Here is a 15818-nt window from a genome sequence, read left to right as displayed (position 1 = left end):
TGAGCATTGGGTGTTATACTGTGTGTTGGCAAACTTAATTTAAATTTTAAAAATAAAACAAAATAAATAAAAAACGTTCAGTTCAATGCCTGTCATGCTCTGACCTAAGATCCAATGTTTATCTGCAAAAAAAAATTAAGAATTAAAAACTTTATTTCTAAAATTAAATAAATAAATAAAGACACACGTGTGCGCGCGCGCGCGCGCGCGCGCACACACACACACACACACACCTTGTCTGTGCCCCAGGGGAATTTTCCTCTTACACCGCAAACATGACAGTCTTTCCCAAAGCTTGGCTCAAATAATACCTTGCTGGTTAATAGGGTAATTTCTGGTGGTGTGTGAATTTAAAAATGTTTTCCTTTGATAGTTTTGAGCTGTGTAATTTCAAAATCCTGTTTTTTTCTACTTAAAGTAAGGTGATAGCCTTTTCTCTTAAAATACATTGATTAAAAGAAAATATTAAGTCATTAACATCGAAAGAGGTACAGCATTTTGGTGAGATTGGGTTAGCTATGTGCCAATGACTGGGGTGTGGGAAAACCACATTACTTCTTTCAGCTTTTGCAGTGCCCCTGCTCTTCTGAGGAGAATATCACCCATTCTACAGAGCAGGACAATGAAGCCCAGTGTGGTGAAAGGCAGAGCTTATACTGGACTTCAAAGACCTCGATCCTTCCATGAGCCCCCAGTCGTAGGGCACAGGAGGTCTGCCTGGGACCCCCATGAGAAAGCCAGGCCAAGCAGCCCCCTCCAGAGCAGCTCCCTCCCCCGGGAACTGGGGGTGGGGATGGCTGGAGACCCCGAGCAGTGGGCTGTCATGGAGCCGGTGTGCAGTAGAAAAGAACGTAAAGCCTGACCTTTCTGGGGAACTGCGCTATCCTTTGTTTGAACAGTTTCCAGGGAAGCCTAATTAATCCCATTGTTGATGCTAATGCGCTGCTTTTTTAAGACTCAGAGTTGATGCTGCAAGCAAATTTCTCTTTGATTTAAGGCTTTGGAAAGAAGACAGAAGTTTTATCAAACGTGCCTGGATTATGCTGTGGGCTCCCTGCGCTGAGAGATGAAGGCCCATTTAGCTGTGGCGGGGTGGCCAGCCCCCCTAAAACACCGCTTCTTATTGTGGTCACTTTCCAAAGACCTTTCTCTGTTTGGATTTTTTTTGGTGAATTTTCACTCTGTTGACTTGTTTTACAAACATATGGATTAAGAGTCAGGCAACCACATAAATTTTGTACCCATGACAGCAAAATACTTGTAATAATAACAGTAATTACAATGATAGCAATAGCTACCATTTATTTAATTCTTACACACGCGGACATTTAAATATTTGGAAACAGTTGAAATATAAGAAACATTTTCTGAATGCTAATTGTGTGCTGGGCATGGAGAAATGAATTAGACTTAGTATGTAGGGAAGGATGAGGTACAGACTCACTCCCCAGCAGGCAGAAGATCTTCAGCCCCTGGCTGGAGTGTCTGCTGCCATCCTTGGTCACTAGTTCCCAGGGGAGGGGTCTGTGAGGCCAGGACTGGGAGCTAATGGAAAGATCTAGGTCTTTGAAGTCTGGTATAAACTCTGCCATTTAACTCTCTGGGCTTCATGGTCCTCCTTTGTAAAATGGGTGTGATATCCCCCACAGGAGAGCAAGGTGGTCACAAAGATTAAATGAGATAATATAGTTTTCCCAAACTTCAGTCCTTGGCACAAAACTATCCCCGTAAGCAAGGCAAGTGGATTCATAGCACTCTGACGAAGTCGAGGAAGGCTTCCCTAAAGAGGGGCCATTAGGACTGGGTATTGCTGTATGACTAGGAGTGTGCTACATGAAGAGTAAGGATAAGGGGCATTCAAGCCTGGGGAAAGCTTCTGCAAAAGATCACAGAGTGGCAGTGTAGAGTCCCATAGCTATGAAGGGATAGAGCAGGGATTTAAGTTCAGGCTTCTTGGACTCAGAAGGCTGGGCTGGTGAGCAGCAGGCTCTTCCACTGAGGAGGTAGAATTGACACTACTTGAGGAAGAGCGCCAGGAAGGACTGAGGCTCCACTCTGGGCAACCAGATGGATGGTATGGCGGGGGCTGCACGTGCTTGCCCACTGCTATCCATTCTCACCCTCCTCTTCCATGATAAAGCCTCCAGTTCCTTGATGGATATCTAGAAGAGGCATCCCAGGAGATAGCTGTGGAATGTGGTTAGCTTCTGGGCAATGGGATGTAAGCAAAAGGATGGTATGGCAGCTTCTGGAAGGCATTTTTAAACGTAGCTGGCCCATTTGGCCCCCTTTCCCTCCTTCCACATCCTGCCCTTTGGAATATGGATATGAGGGCTGGGATTCCATCTTGAACCACGAGGCTGGTACAGTTCCTAGGGGTTGGGGGGGAAGGAAGCAGGAGATAGTCTGGGCCTATAACTAAGATGCAGGCACCACACTGGCCCTGGATGGCTTATTCCGGACTAGCCATATGTGAAAGAGAAATGACAAGTTCTATGTCAACTCCCTTGACTGAGCTGGCATGACCTAGGACTTCATCCATCTAGTGGCTCTGGTTATAAACCTTGAAATCATCCCAGACTTCTTTCCTTCACTCCACATGCATTCTTGGCGGCTCCACTTTCAAAATGTACCCAGTATCCAAGCGTTTGGTTACTGCCGTCACCCTGGTCTGAGGCACCATCCCCCTATGGTAGGAGCCTCCTAAGTGAGATTCCTGCTCCCACCTCTGACCCCTCCAGTCTATTCTCAGCATGGTAGCCAAGGTGACTCCAAAGGTAATCCCATGGCATCCCTCTTCTGCTCACAACTCTGCAGTACTCCCACCTCATTCAGAGTAAAAGCCAAAGCGCTTCCATGGGCCTTATGTGATCTTTGCCTGGTCCCGATACCTCCCTGGTCTGTACTTTTTCAAACTCACTTTACTCCAGCCACACTGGTCTCCTTGCTGTTGCTCAGACTTAGCAGGCACTCTTCTGCCTATTGCCTTCCCTTTGGCCATTACCTCTCCCAGCCATGCCCTTCCCCCTGACACCCATTGGCTGACTCCCTCATCTCCAGCAGGTCTTCACACAAGTGTCTCCACCACTCAGTTCAAAGTGAGAACCCACTCCCTCTCTAACTCCTAATCCCCCTTAGTCCACCGTTCACAGTTTCTCCTATAGTCTTAAACATAATAATCAAATTCCTAGTCCCTCTTTCCCCACCTGAATGTGAGCTCCAGGAAGGCAGGAATCTTTGTTTTGTTTCTGATGTATTTCAAGCGCCTAGACTAGTGCACAGCATATGGTAGGTGCTGGACAAAGTATTTGTTAATGACTCTTGCTGAAGGCATTATTTTTCAAAGCATTAAAAAATTACAATATATTTCAAATACACATAAATAATGTGTATGGAGAGATAGAGACAATAGAGACGATAGTATAGCCCCCTCTAATATATCCATTATCCAACTCTGACAACTGTCAATCATGAACAACCTTTGGTCATCTACACCCCCTTCTATCTGCATCCCAGATGATTTTGAAGTGAATCCCAAATGTCCTATCATTTCATCTGCAAATATTTCAGTGTGCCTCTCAAAAAGCAAAAACTTCTATTTTAGCAGCTTTAGCGAGATATTACTGACATATAAAACTTGTGTATGTGTAAACTACACAACTTGATGGTTTGATATACATACATATCATGAATGATCACCACAACCCAGCTATTTAGCATATTTATCACTTCTACATGTTTACTGTGTGTGCACGTGTGCGTGTGTGTGCAGGCGTGTGTAGTGAGAAGATTTAAAATCTATCCTCTTAGCCATTTCAAGTACTCAAGACAGTATTTTTAACTATAGTCACCATGCTATACATTAGATCTCCAGAACTTATTCATCATGCATAACTGAAATCTTGTACTCTTTGACCAGTATCTTCCCATTTCCCCTCCTCCAGCCCCCAACAACCACCATCCTACTCTCTGTTTCTAGGACGAAACCCCACCCTTTAAAATCACAATATCGTCATCACAGTCCAGAACAGTCACTAGTAATTTCTTCATATCATTAGTCATCTAGTCAGTGTTTATACTTCCCACTTATCTTATACGTGTTTTTTAAGTTTATTTGTTTCAGTTGAAATCCAAATAAAATCTATTCTGTGATTAGTGTGTCCCCTAAGATTTTTTAAAACTGTAGATTCTTTCTCCATCATCTTGCAATCTCTTGTCATTGGAAGAACGGATTCATTTGGCCTCTTAGTTCTCCCAGAGTCTGGACTTTGCTAATTGCATTCCCTTGGTGGCATTTAACAAGTTCCTTTGTCCTCTATATTTCCTGTAAGTTGATGGTTGGCTCTAGAAGCTTCCCGGGTCTGGATTTGCTGCTCTGGCAGCCCCACTGTGTATGCAGAACTATGTGCAGGAAGCAGCTCAGATCTGACTGTCTCTTTTCCTGAGGTCAATGTCCTCTTATTATTAATGCCGAAATCATTCTTTCATTAAGGGCTGCAAACGGCGAGCAACCAATTACACCTTCCTTCTTCCCAGGATAGAATGAGGAGTTTCACTGCATCAACTGAGATGCAGTATGTGTAGAACTTCTCAGGGTTTTTACTTGTGTCCAAACCAGATCCAATCACTCTAGATGGTGATGCCACTACACATGCTGTGAGAAGAACTAGTGGGAGATGGGGGAGGGAAAGAAGATAAGTTTGGGGTTGTGTCACAAGCTGAAGTGGTTTTGTTTATTCTCAGTGTGGCCTCAATGAGGCCAGAGCTGATGGCAGTGTAGCACCATCCTCAGTGTCTGGTTGGTAGGAGTCAAGGAATGGGCCTGGCCCAGAGCAGGTGCCTTCTGTTGACAAATGGTTGGGTGGATGGATGGACAGATGGACATAACTAGGGATGACTGTCATACACCAAGTGGTCATAATCAAGAGATTACCTAAGGAGAGATAATATGGAAGAGTCGTTATCATCACATCCGGGCTCTAATCTTTACAACGCCTTCACAGAAGAAGAGCAAAGACTTTTATTTTAGTATTTTTCCACTCAGAAACTCAGTATTTTTTATTTTTTCACTTGGAGACATAACATTTCCCTTTCAAGGGGCTATTTAAATTTCCAAGGCCAAGGGTTGCTTCCTTGACCTGCAAAACAGCTCCTGACTTGTCTGCGGCCACCTCTGTCTTCGGAGCTCTTGATCCTGGTAATGCAGAGTAGAGGCCGGCCATAATGTTCCCTGGCTCCCCCATTAAATGCTAATGGCTTGATGGCTTGGGGGAATAATTGGCAGATTTGCAGCTATCTGATCCAGAGGGAGGAAGAGAGAAAGAGATTTAGACTCCACTGATGAGCAAGAGGCAAAATTATTCCAGTCATGTCTCTGCCTACTGACAGCCCTGCTTACACAGTCCAGAGGGCATGGTTTTCTGCTACCTGTTCTTGAGGATGCCCTCTGACCACCACATGCTGTGGGGTGGCAACAGTGCGAATTATTCCCGGTCGCTGCTATGGTTGGCACTCAACAAGTATCAGGAAACCATACAGCCTGGTGGGTAAAACTCTGACCTTTGCATATGATGAACTGAATTTAGATTCTCTCTTAACAGTTGCATGCTCTATCCATTTGGGTCAGGCATGTAATCTCCCTGAGCCTTGATGTTCTCATCTACAAAATGGGAGAAATTATCCTTACCTCGTAATGTTTTAGAAATGGTCAAATAAGAAAATGCAAGTTAAACACCTTATGTGTTTTCAATCAATAGTAGTTGTTTCTGTCATTGTCTCTTGTCCTAAATTGTGCTTTTTCAACTGCGACGTTCAGCCACCCATAGGGGATTCTGATGGTGCATCAGAGGATGGATATACACATTTGTGGGATAAAGCTCTTCCTGAAGCTTTGTGTTTTTAAAAAAATATTTTTGATGATAAAATGAACATGATACATTATGGACTAGAATGCACACTTTGTGTTCATTTTTAATGATGGCATGGGTTTCAAGATTATTTCACATATTCAGTAGCTGCTTTATACTGTTCCCCCAACCATCTAGAATTGCCTGTGCATTCCTGTCTGCCTACCACTCCTCTAAAAAGCTTGAAAAATGGTCTTCCCACAATCTGGTGCCACAGAGACCCTCATTGTCCCCATTCTGCAGACAAAAGAGGAGTTTCAGATATTTGAAGAGGTGAGAGCCAGGATTTGAAACTTCTCTAGGAGTCCACCCTCTTTGCCATGACTGCCATTATACTAGAGCTGAGAAGAGAATAATTACGTAATATGAAGTGTGTCAGTCAGCGTTGTCCAGAGAAACAGAACCAATAGGGTAGATGTAGAATGAAAGAATGAGATTTTCTCTGAGGAGCTGGCTCATGCAGTTATGAAGGGTGAGAGGTCCCCTGATCTGCCATCTGCAAACCAGAAGCCCCCGAAGCCAGTGAGGAGTCCCAGTCTGATCTGAAGGTCTGAGAACCGGGAGCACTGATGTCTGAGGGCAGATGAGACAGATGCCGCAGCTTGGGCAGAGAGCAAACCAGCCCTTCTTCCTTCCATCTCTTTGTTCTATCCAGCCCCTCAGTAAATTGGCTGATGCCCACGAATGCTGGTGAGGGTGATCTTTACTCAGTCGACCAACTCAGATACTAACTTCTTCTTGAAGCAACATAATAGACACACTGAAAAAATAATGCTTTGCCAGCTATCTGGGCATCTCTTAGCCTAGTCAAATTGACACGTAAAATTAACCCTCACAGAAAGCATTCCTGACTGAGGCCCTACTCGCCTCTGGGCTGGGTCACTTGGCTCCGGTCCCAGCTACCGCTTCCTCAGCAACATCTAACACTGTTTCCATACCTGTAAAGCCTGGGCTGCAATTGCTGGGGACTCAGCATCTAAATGGGCTGACCATTAAATGGTCAGTGACCCATCTAAATGGGTCAGTGTTCCTCCACGACGCCTCCATGGTGCTCGCTCGTAGCAGGGAACACTGCAGTGCTAGCAGCCCAGACCCACGGGGGCTGCCGAGGCTGGGTGACACCCTCAAAAAGTGGAGAGGTCCAGTCCAGTGGAGGATAGAGATGGGCAGTTGAATTAGGTCACTCTCCAGAGGCTGATGGAAATTTCTGAGACCCAAATGGGTCTATATGGTCTTCCAGAATGTTCCAAGTGATCAAGTAACAGTAATGAACCGTCTTCAGCAGCTTGCATTGGCTTTCTCTCCCCTCCCTCTCACTTTCATGACCCTTATCGTGCTTCTTTGACATTGTAGCCCCAGGACCCCCAGTGGAATATTAGCACATAGCTTTTCCTCCAGCTCTGTTTTCTAGAAGACCTAGTTTACCATTGCAAATTGAGCCTTTCTTTTCTAACTAGATGTCCTCAGGCTGGCTCATGTCCTCTCTATGTTGTTGATGGTTTGTTTCTATGCTTCTGTGAGACTTGCGAATAGGAAAATACACATGATTATGGAAAGAACAGAGAAGCATGGCAGTCAGGGATCTATCCTGCCCTCTCTCTGTCATTTTCTAGCTGCATGACTTTGGGCTTCTGGCCACTTCAGTTTACTTAGTGGGGGTGGGTGGCCAGTGCAAAGTGTAGAACCGCTTTCAAGTAAGACAGACATGGGCTCAAGTCTGTGGCTTTGTCACCTTCTTGCTGTGTGCCTTTGAGCATATTACTTAATTTCTCTGAGATTCAGTTCCCCTTTTTATTAAAAATAAAAAGGATAATATACTTACCTGTGAGGTTGCTCAGAAGATGATATAAGATAATGCAGATAAAAGCCTGCATAATGGATCTTCATCCATCTAAAGAAATAAAGGGTTTAGATAGCTCGAGCATTTCTGAATTCTTCAGCAAGTATCCCTTCTATTTTTTAAAAAATTGTATTTATTTATTTGAGAGAGAGAAAAAAAATAAACAAGCAGGAGAGAGAGAGAGAGAGAGAGAGAGAGAGAGAGAGAGAGAGAGAAGCAGACTCCCCACTGAGCAAGAAACCTGATGCAGGGCTTGATCCCAGGACCCTGAGATCATGACCTTAGCCTAAGGCAGACACTTAATCAACTGAGCCACTCAGGTGCCCCAAGACCCCTTCTATTTTCCCCTCAATTATTTTGAAATATTTACCTGCTTTTCAACAAGAAAACTATTCAACAAGAGTAATGGTTCTCTCATATATTCATTTTTAAGGAAAGATGCTCTTAGAACTGCTCATTAGCATAAGGTAATCGATGTGACCTCACAGAACATAGACTGTTTCTAGGTGGCAGCAAAAACACCTTCCTTCCTTCCTTCCTTCCTTCCTTCCTTCCTTCCTTCCTTCCTTCCTTCCTTCCTTCCTTCCTTCCTTCTAGCTTTCCTCCCACTGTGTGCTGGCTCTGTGCTGGATGCCAAAGCTACTGGGATGACCAAAAGCAGACATGGTCCTTACTCTCATAGAGCTTTGCATCCAAGGCAGAGTTAGATATTCATCAAATAACCCACAAACCATATCGTCACAACTGCTGTACAGGAGGGACATACAAATCAAGGGAGATTAGAAACCAGAGACCTGCTTGACAAAGAGTGCTAGAGGTAACGGAGTTTGAGCTGGGCACTGTAGGATGAGTAGGTTGATTAGACAGAGAAGGGAGGGAAAACTATTCCAGGCAGAAGGAACAGCATGGGCAAAGAGCCTGTGGTGGAAGAGAGATTGAGGTGTACAGGGCACTGATTAAAAGGCAGAGTGCTGGGACACAGGAGCAAAGGGCCATGTGGTGAGAGGTGAGTCTGGAACCTGGTCTTGTAAGGCCCTGGACCCTGTTAAGGATTGTGTTCTTCATCATAAGATGTGAAAACACTGATATGATATAAGAGGAGGAGTGACATGGCCAAAAGTTTATACTTCAGCTACAGTGTGGGAGGAGTTTGGAGCAGACAAGGGAGAATGGAAGCAGAGTCCAGGTACGAAACTTGACGGTTGCCTCGTTGAGTGATTTTTGGAGTAGGGTGAAGTCCAAAGGTATGGAGGGAATAAGTGGTTTATGAAGTGTTAGGAAGGGAAATCAACAGGACCTGGTGATCATCTAGATACACAAAGAAAAGGAGAGAGCGTTGCCAAGGGGGATTTGTAGGGTTCTATTGTATGTGGCTCAATAGAGCAAGTCGCCTTGTGTCAACAGGAGAATGCCAGCAAAGAATCTGTTTGTGGGGCCATGAGTAACAGGGAGGAGATGAGCTGAGCTGGGATGACTTGAGAGCTGCAAGAGGAGAGGCAGTGTAAACAGATTTGGATTCAGACCTGGATTCTGGAAAAGGGGTCTGTGCTGGAGGCAGAAGCCTGTGAGTCATGGCTGTGAAGGTGGTGGATGGAGCTGAGGGTGGATGAGATCACTGCTTGACATTTCAGGGAGCAGTCAGTAAATGGAGAAGCACTATTAAGCTTTGTAAAATATTTAAAAATAGCTTCTGCTCTACCACCTGTCTTACCCCCATCACATCAAGAACTTAAAAGATTTTAGAGGGCCAGGTCTGAAACCAATAATCTGCTGGGTTTTCCAACTGACTTTGGCTGTGGGATTTTTTATTCATACAAATAAGCTCAATAAGTGATAAAGTCCACAAAGTAAAAACAGAAAAGAAGGTCTGGTTAAAGCAGGGTTGTGAAGGGCAGGTTCCCTGCTGCTCACACTTCTCCCACTCACAGGTTATCTCTGGAGACTCTCAGGGTTTCAGTGTGCAACTGGCTGGCCTGAACGATTTTCCTGTTTGCCTCTACCTCTGAGGGGTTCTGGGTCTTTGACGGTCTGATAGGAGTGTACTGAACATCATCGGTAGGCCCAGGATGGTCCACAAGGACCCCAGGATCTCATCAGAACTCTGGATCATCTTAGCAAACCTCAATGATCCCTATCTCTGAACTTCTGACACTTCTAGAAGACTTCCAGCTGACAGAACTCCAAACAGGCCAGCTCTTACACAGGAAGCAATTTAGAAATCCAGCTTTTGTCAGCCAAGAGTCTCCTTGACAGTGAAGGCCTGTTGGGTTTCCCGAGTGGCACCCTATTTTAAAAAAATGCAATTTAACTGTCAGCGGAACTAAGGGTATGTGTTGGATACTGCTCAGTGGCGCTACTTCTGCAGTGACAAAGAAGTGGAGGATGCCAGGAGAAGCTTGTGGGTCTGGGGAGAAGAGAGAAGGGTAGCATTTGGGGAGTTTGCTAGTGCTAAATTGCTCCATCTGTTGCATTAATAACCAATCAGTCCAGGGGGTTGGGAAAATGGGTAATTGAAGCATACGGTACCTATTAGGACCTATCTGCACATATGTAACTGCTCATTTCATCTGTACAAATGACTGCTTACTTATGCAAATGGCAGGTCTGAATGCCCATGTTGGGGAATTCTGCTAGGAAAGCTTTTCCTCAGGAAAGGCGATGTTCAAACCCCCAAAATGCTGAAAAGTCTAGGACCCACGATGCCATACATGCAAAAAAGAAAAAAAAACTACAGGCAAGGTGGAAAGAATAAAGTCCTGTTAGAAGGATGAGGTATTGAAGGTTACGCTTTTCCAAAAGGGGCTGGTGAGCATGGCTTGCATTGGCCACAGAGTGAGGCAGACTAAGGTAAAGTGAAGCACTCAAAGCAAAGCTCACTGAGGTACTGGGGACCCAAAATTTGGGAGTGGTTGGGCCAGATAGCCCAGTGTGATTTGTGGTATAGACACAGGTATTAGGAATGGTAACATAAGTAGTCATGTGAGCCTGATATAGCCTGGGGCTATATTGCTGAGATGGCAACGCTAAAGTCTAACTTAGGGAACTAGATGTCTCTTTGTGATTTGGGGGCAGTTCATGGGGAAATACTTGTGATTCTTTCTGTCTTCATTCACCTGCTTTCTTGTGTGCTGTTATTTCACTTATTTCACCCTATAATCCCTAGAGGCCACAATCAGCTCTGTCACTAGTTTGTATATGTGGTCCACTTTATGTGGCTTTTGGACGCTGTACTGGAGTGGGCAGATGTGAGGACTGTCCAGCGGAAGGTGTGACAGCATGCAGTTCCTAGATTTCCGCCATCTCCTCATTCCCTTCCCTCCTTTTCTCCTCTTATTTCTACCACTGATGCCCTTCTAAGCACAAATAATACTCTCTCTGTTCTGTTCAAGCTCAAATGCTTCACATTCTCTGCTGTGACCTCACTTACCAGACTATTTTCCCACTAAAATAGTGATCACTTTCTAAGAGGAGTTTTGGTAAATGCAATTTTCTCTGATTTGTTACATAAAAATGGACCCTGATTCAAATCTAATATAAGCTTCTATGTATAACATTGATCATTCTTCTATTTCTGTTGCTGGAAGGAAAAGTGGGTTTGACTAAGTATTATCGGATCTTGGACAGAGGAGACTTAAGATACTTTTGACTCCAATTCAAATTCAGTGATAAGGCAATTTATATCTCACCTCATAAGAACTCTAGAAGGGAGGCAGCTCTCTCTGGGTTGGCTAATTTGGTAGCTCAGTTATTGAATTGAAGATCAATATCTTGCCACCCTCCACTCTGCCACTTTCGGTAAGTGAAAGTTGTTTTTACATTGGCCCTCCAAATGCACGCTAAGTGGTAAAACACTTCCAGGCATGATGATACACAACCATGTTCAGAGAAGAAAGAAGTCCAGGCCTTCTTCGTGTCCCTTTGGAAGAGCAAGGAACCATTTTGCAAAATTCTATAGGAGATGCTCCTCCCTATCCTAATGGACCAGTAATCTGCCACATGCTCATGACAATATTTCACTAGATTAGCCTGGGTTAATCAGAACACAGTCCCTGCAGTTTAAAGGGCAGAGGTTGCCCAAGGTCTTGGCTTGGGGGAGGGGAGATCCTAAAGCAAATCTGGACTCTGTTGAGAAGGAGAATTAAATTTCTTTCTCTCTGGACCATGAATGCTGGGATTTGAGCAAACCTTTGACCCTATCTTATCTGCCAGACAAGCCCAGTGGCAATTTGGTTTTGTTCTTTTCATTTACCAGTCTTGTAGCTTCATCACTGAACACCATCCTTACCCCAAACCTGAGCATGATGGGTCCCCTATAACTTGTGGATTCTAATACCTCAACTGCATTTACCAAAATGGGCATGTCTGGGGTGGGTTACAGAATTAAAGCCATGAATGATATGCTGAAAATGCCCCCCTAAAGATCCAAGACCTGATTCCTAAAACCTATAAATATTACATTATATGGCAAAAAAAGGTGCTAAGGATCTTGAGCTGGGGAGATTATCCTGGATTATCCAGATTGGCCTTAAATACAATGAAATATATCCTTATGAGAGAGCAACAGAGGGAGAGTTGAAGCAGAAGAGGAGAAGATGATGTGACCACAATGCAGAATTTGAAGACAGTCCCCTGGAAGAATGAAATGAGCAGCTGCAAACCAAGGAAGGCAGCAGCCTCCTGTAGCAAGAAGAGGCAAAAACTGGATTCTTCCTTAGAGACCCCAGAGGGAGCGCAAACCTGTTAACATTTTGATTTTGTCTCAATGAAACTAATTTTGGACTTTTAGCCAGCAGAAGTGTGAGAGAGTACATTTCTACTATGTTTGTTATCATTTGTGACAGCAGTCATAGGAAACTAATACACCAGATCTAATCAGAAGGATAGTTGGTGTGAGAGGTGTGGGTGGGCAGGTCATGTTGCCTCAGTTTTTTTTTTTCCAGGGGTTCAGTCTTCAGGATACAGTGAATGAGACTGACATAGATTGAACCTTGATTGTTTGACAGATGCTCTGTGGAGATGCCCACCTGCACAGACCATATATCATAGAAGACACAGGAGGTGTTTGAGCTCTGGTCCCACTACCTGAACAGCAAGGGATGGCTTCAAGGCCATTGGAGAAAATGGCCAAAGGGACATATTCTCCTCTATACCCAAGGGGAGCATGCCTTTGGGAAGGAGCTTCTTATTAGTGGTCCAGCTTGTGAGAGAGAGCCAGAAATTCCATTTGGAGGAGCAAGTCCTGAGACTTCAGTGTACTTTCCAGGTTCATGGAGTTTCAGAGGCGTTTGTTACTTGGGTATTTAGGTAAGAGATTGGACTTACCTCGTGCCCAGTTCCATTGATAGTGGCTGCTTGGAATGCCATGTTGAGAAGGGTTCTGAAAAAGATGCCCATGACTGATGATCAAGGTCCCTTGATGACCTGGCAGGGGGAGGGACAGCCCTCTCAGCAGGTGTCCATTCCTGGAATTCCTGGTGCATCCTCAGAGTGTAATACCCCCCTTTAGTTAAGAAACAACTTTCCACCTGACTAACTTACTGACCCATCAGTCAGAATCACAGAGCACATCTATGTTCTAGGATCTGTGCTCAAAGTTGTAACAAAGAAAAGTGCTTTGAGGTCCTTGCTGTCTGGAGGTCATATTCAAGTGGAGGTATGTCTTTTTTTTTTGCCTTCTACCGTGTCCTACTGCTCATCTGGGATCACTGAAAGAGGGAGTTGAACAGTGGGAATTTAATCCAGTGCTTTCTACACCTGTAGATTTCTTGGAGTAATAAAAAAAAATAAAGAAAACATTCATTTTTCCAAGTGATGACAGAATAATAACCCTATCATATAGTATGACAAAAGGATAATCTATGATGATAAAAAAAAAAAGTGGAGCAAGTTTAGAATTATAAAGACTTTCCTACACTGTCCTTTCTTTTCTCGATTTTCTTCAGACCACTGGCAAGTTGCTCATGGGCTGGCACTGAAGCAACATTTGGAGCCATAGCAACTTCCTCAGGCTGCCATAGTGAAATACTACAAACAGGGCAGCTTCAACAACAGAAATTTCATGCCTCAGGGTTCTGGAGGTTAGAAGTCCAAGATCAAGGTGTTGGCAGGGTTGACTCCCTCTGAGGGTTGTGAGTGAGAATCTGATCTTGTTCCTCTCTTTTAGCTTCTGGTAGTTTCAGGCGTTCTTGGCTTGTAGGTGACTGTCTCCTATATCGTCACACCATCTCTTTCTTATGTGTCTAAATTTCTCCTTTTTTATGAGGACATCTGTCATATTGGATTCATGCCCACTTCAATGAGCTTACCTTACCCTGACTGTCTGCAAAGACCCTATCACCAAGTGAGGTGACTTTCACAAGTAGTGCAGGTTAAGACTTCAACATTTTTTAAGTAGACACAATTCAACCCATAATAGGACATTCACTTGTCAGACAGTTTACAAAATATTTTCATAGCTGTTAACAAATTATCATGACAATCATGTGGGGCTCCTAAATTAGGTATGCCCATTTTACACAAAGACTCTGAGGCACAAATCCTGTACAAATCCACGAGCCATTGGTCAGTGCCCAGATAAGGACCGAGACCCAGATCCCAGTCAGCTTCTTTGCCAGGGTTCTTTTTGGAGTCCATGCTGATGAGGGAGCAGAAGGCGAGCTGAGAACAAAGCACAAGCTGACACTCCTCAACCCCTCCTCCCACCAAGTGGGATCTATGTGACATTCCTCAGGTACTCCTGGCTGCCCTAAAACTAAGGGAAGGGAAAAACAAATGGTTAACTAATAGAGATCACAGTCCTGCAAGACAGGAGTCCCTATAAGTTCAACAATGTCTTAGTGATTTACAAGGAAAAAGCATTCTTATCAATAGCCGAACTTCCAGAGACCCATAACTCAATTTCCTGGAGCCCCAACACCACTTTATCCTCCACAGTGACATGGGAAATAAAGGTAGAAGGGGAAGTAAACAACAACAAAAAAAGACAAATACTTGAGGCAGGCAGAGTGTAACGCTCCTCCAGGAAACTTCCAACTGTCTTAAAGTAAATGCTTTACTAGAGGAAAAAACAACCTTAGATTAAAGATAGCGGGCAGCCCCGGTGGCTCAGCGGTTTAGCGCCGCCTTAGGCCTGGGGTGTGATCCTGGAGTCCCAGGATCGAGTCCCATATTGGACTCCCTGCATGGAGCCTGTTTCTCCCTCTGCCTGTGTCTCTGCCTTTCTCTCTGTCATGAATAAATAAAAAATCTTAAAAAAAAAAAAAAAAAGATAGCAAGGCCTCCAGTATCCTGAGACTCTTCTTAAGTATATCAAAGTCCTTTTGAACACCTCCCTTTTTCCTTACCTCTCCCAAGTCCCAAGTATATAATCAACCACTGTGCACACCCCCCAGGCAGCAGCTCTTTCTTTCCACCAGTCCTGTCCCCATGTTTTTATAAAATCACCATTTTTGACCAAAGATGTCTTAAGGATTCCGTTTGGCCATCAGCTCCAGATCTCACCGAGGTTCCAAAACTACATCACATGTTTCTTCTCTCCTAGGAACAATCTGGCCAGAGGGAAAGAGGCCACCTGAACAGCAATATGGTGACCCAGAAGCAAGCATTAGAGCTGGAGAAATTTCTATCTGAAACCATGTTTGTTGCAGGTCGATTAACCAGCTGAGTTACCTCTTTCCCAGACCAAAGCCAGTTAAAAATGGAGGAAGCTGCTGGGGTACTGTTGGTGTTTGGTCTTGCCGTGATAACATTTTCTCCCATTTCTGGTTCTGTGCTTTGTAAATTATTTGGCTAATTAATTTTTCCGGTCCCTTTCTGTCTCCTGTGGCCATCAGGAAACTCATGGCTTCATGACTAAGTGTGTTAAGCTCATGATCTGCACATCCACACCCCAACTTCTTTGCTGTTCTTGACATTCTCATGGGATGCATATTTTCTTCGGTCCTGTTTTTTTTTATTTATAACCTCTGCTTTATTGAAAGCATTCATGTAAGCTGCTTCTATTCCTTTTGGGGTTGAAATAGGGTATAAAGAAATAAAATATTTTTCTAGAGAAAAAAGATGTTTTGGAAAAT

The sequence above is a fragment of the Vulpes vulpes genome, chromosome 4, assembly GCF_048418805.1.
Source record: "Vulpes vulpes isolate BD-2025 chromosome 4, VulVul3, whole genome shotgun sequence".
NCBI classification, from domain to species: domain Eukaryota; kingdom Metazoa; phylum Chordata; class Mammalia; order Carnivora; family Canidae; genus Vulpes; species Vulpes vulpes.
Note: the sequence above shows the minus strand (reverse complement) of the source record.